General features: G+C 33.5%; 1 long non-coding RNA gene across 1 annotated transcript; it reads right to left on the reverse strand.

Moving 5' to 3' along the window:
- Positions 1 to 438: 438 nt before the first annotated feature.
- Positions 439 to 3,195, reverse strand: LOC110444483. The gene is made up of 2 exons (XR_002462251.1): positions 2,571 to 3,195; positions 439 to 1,983 (listed from the first exon to the last, which is right to left on the reverse strand). It is a non-coding gene; the product is annotated as an uncharacterized LOC110444483 (long non-coding RNA).
- Between the last annotated feature and the right edge of the window lie 67 nt (positions 3,196 to 3,262).

Consider the following 3,262-nt stretch of genomic DNA (forward strand, 5'->3'; position numbering starts at 1 on the left):
CATAAGCTCACTTGGCACTTCGTGCCAGGTGAGCTAAAAATATAAGATGCACAACTATATATGAAAGGAAACTACATATAAAATTTGTAAAGCATTTCTTGAGAAATAGTGATAACAAATTTGAGCTCTCAAAATCCAAGATGGTCACCTGGCAGCCATTATGTTTTCGCGATCAATCCCATTATGAAACATGTAAAACTCGGGACCATGGGAAACCTTCGTAAGAAATTTGAGTTCAACGATGATTACTTCAATGCTTCTTGAGTAATGGAGACAACAAGAAATGTCTAAGGACTGACCATTAACGATTTGTAAAGCCCACAATACGAAAAAGATCGACAGATGGACGACAGATACTGCACTTTACCACAAATTCAAAGGTATTTTGTGCTGACTGAATCTATGACTTCTTCAATGAAATTACCAGAACAAAAAAAAGAAAATGTTGACATGGATTTTTAATATGGATGCATGAATATTTATACAAACACTAAACACAATTATATAAGAGAATAACTGGGCAGAATGTTTTCATACATTATACATCAAACGAGAAAATCTTTCTAGCACAACAACAATCAACCAGGAAGATTGGTGAATAGGTTAACTTCATATTTAGTAAACTGTTTAAAATCAAGCCGTGTCACTCATAAGCAATTATTTTTCCACAAGTATAATTTGCTGTGAACATGCCATACCTTAAAATGTCTCTAAAATCAAACTGTAAAAGATACTTTGTGTATAGTGAATACATATGGCACCTTTACATATTATTTTCACAGTTTCATCAACAGCTCTGTGCCATATCACAACATTGTAAATGCTGGTAAGTAATTTTTTGATTGTACTTACTGTAATATATGTCCCAAGATTATATCTTAAATAGGTCTCAAAGAGTGTCCGTCAACAAAAGAGGAGGAGAGAGAATGATGGGGAAACAAAAAAACATAAGCAGTTTTGAATGTTACTGATCACAGAGTTTTCAATCTGGATTTTTAACGCCAATTTAACCGTTCTTTCTACTTGAAGAAAGGTGTATAGATTGCAAATTGTGATTTCGTGATCTTTAGCACTATCAATCTTCTGTGTCCTTGTAAAGTAGATTGGAAAAGAAATAAGCCAAGTACACAACAAATCTAGTACTGTATGTAATACAATTGTCTGAATTGAGTTAAATAATTATTCAAACTATCTACTTGCACATATTTTTGCTAAATGTCTGCTGCTAATATAATGAAAGTTTCAAACTTTAGTTATTTATTTCTACAAGCTAAAATTAAAATAAGAAAACAAACAACCATATTTCAAGTACAAAAAAAAAACCATGTTACAATTCAAATAAATTAAAACTTTATACAGAATCACAGTATCGAAAGGGATTTTATACTCAATTTTAATCATTTCAATTAGGCGTCCTTGTAAACAGACACACTCCACACTGACTGCCTAAAGTTTGCTTAACGAAACGTTTCAAAATGCAATAAGCTTCCATCAAATATTTAATTTACTTCACATATTTGCCTTTTTGAGTCGGATAACATCACTTTTGCGCATTAAATAAGATGGGATTTGACGAGTTCAGAAACACATGTGTAGCCTTAACAATTGCAACGTACAGATTCTGGCCTGTTTTGTAATAAGCTTTCCATTTAATGTTTAGTAGTCATTCTTGAGGAACCGTCCTCCTAGTTAAGGTAATTGTAGCCACACAAACGAGGAATAAACATCATTTTGGGTAACCACAATATCTTATCACCTACTCAACTTCAGCTTTGTTCCTCCTCTCAGGTAGACCGGGGAAGGCAACCTGAGATAGGCTTTGGATGATAATTCTGTGAATAAGATATATCATTAATGTTCAAGAGGTGAAAGCCTACAGTCTATATAATATCTTAGTCGCTTTTTAATACACAAGGAGACGGGACAGAATCTCACTTTCCACACCTTTTATTTTTCCTCACACCATTCATTTTCCTTTCGTACCTGTAATGACAAAAAAATAGTTTAAACAATTAAAGTAAAAGTGGAACAGCTGCAATATGCAATAGCATTAATAATGAATTAAATTCATTCTGTAAGTGATGTTCTTTTTAAAACCTGTTATCACACTCAATTAAAGCAGTAGTCTGATTGACCAAATTAATCAATGACTAGGTGTATTGCTTCAGACTATGACTAATCGGTCTTAATTTTCTATGATCAATTATGGTTTAACGATGTAAAAACTTTCAAAAGTTACTGAAATATTGAGCAGACTTGGAAATAGATAAAGGTAAACAATGTTGCTTATATTTTACACCATGAACTGCATATAACAAATGCTTATAGCTAGGGTATCAATAAAATCATCACTGCATTTCATCCATTTTGGTAAATGTTTCCCTATTTATTTTTCAGTTATGACTAATCAATGGTTGGCTGATTTTGATATCGATCACTTAAGAATGGTGATGATCAATCATGGATTTTGAAGTAATTCCCAACATTACTTATAGCATTAAATCTAACCCAAAACATAGATTGGTCTCCGAATTTCAAATCTATGAACTTGTACATGAAAGGAATCTCACCTGTTCTTCCTCTGCTGGTGTAAAATCGTTCTTGATATTAAAAGTTTTTCTGATTTCCTCAGGTGATTTGCCTTTGATCATGTTGGCCACAGTCTTGCATGTTACATCCAATAAACCCTTGATATCTAGGTAGTTGGCTGCCTGCATCACAAATTAATAAAATTCAGGTCAAACTTTTGGCAAGATTTTTAAAATTCTATGAACACAGTACATAACCAGTATGTACTAAAAACTAAATTTTACCTGATGCATAGACTTCACAGATACACCCCTGCTCCCAACATGTCTACAAAGTTTGAAGCCCATTACTGAATAGTAGCTGAGATATACTCTAGAAACCATTATCATTTCGGTCCTTGAGGTCAAGGTGAAGGTCAAACTCAAGTCAGAGTGATCTCGTTTCAAGATTCCGAGCCACCATCTATAATGTAGCTATATACAGTGTGATGCCCATTTGTAAAACAGCGCCGAGATTTGCTCTAGAAACCAATATTTCAGTACTTGAGGTCAAGGTGAAAGGTCAAATTGAGGTCACAGTGACCTCTTTTTAGAATGTGACACACCACCTTTCCATGATGCACCTTTATACAAAGTTTGATGCATATTCAGGAGACAGTAGATGAGGTCAAAGTCAAAAGTCATTAAGCGATATGAACATTTAAAACTAATAATGAAATATGTGTGAACAAACC

Source organism: Mizuhopecten yessoensis, unplaced genomic scaffold (genome assembly GCF_002113885.1).
Source record: "Mizuhopecten yessoensis strain PY_sf001 unplaced genomic scaffold, ASM211388v2 hete_36131444, whole genome shotgun sequence".
In the NCBI taxonomy this organism is placed as follows: Eukaryota; Metazoa; Mollusca; class Bivalvia; order Pectinida; family Pectinidae; genus Mizuhopecten; species Mizuhopecten yessoensis.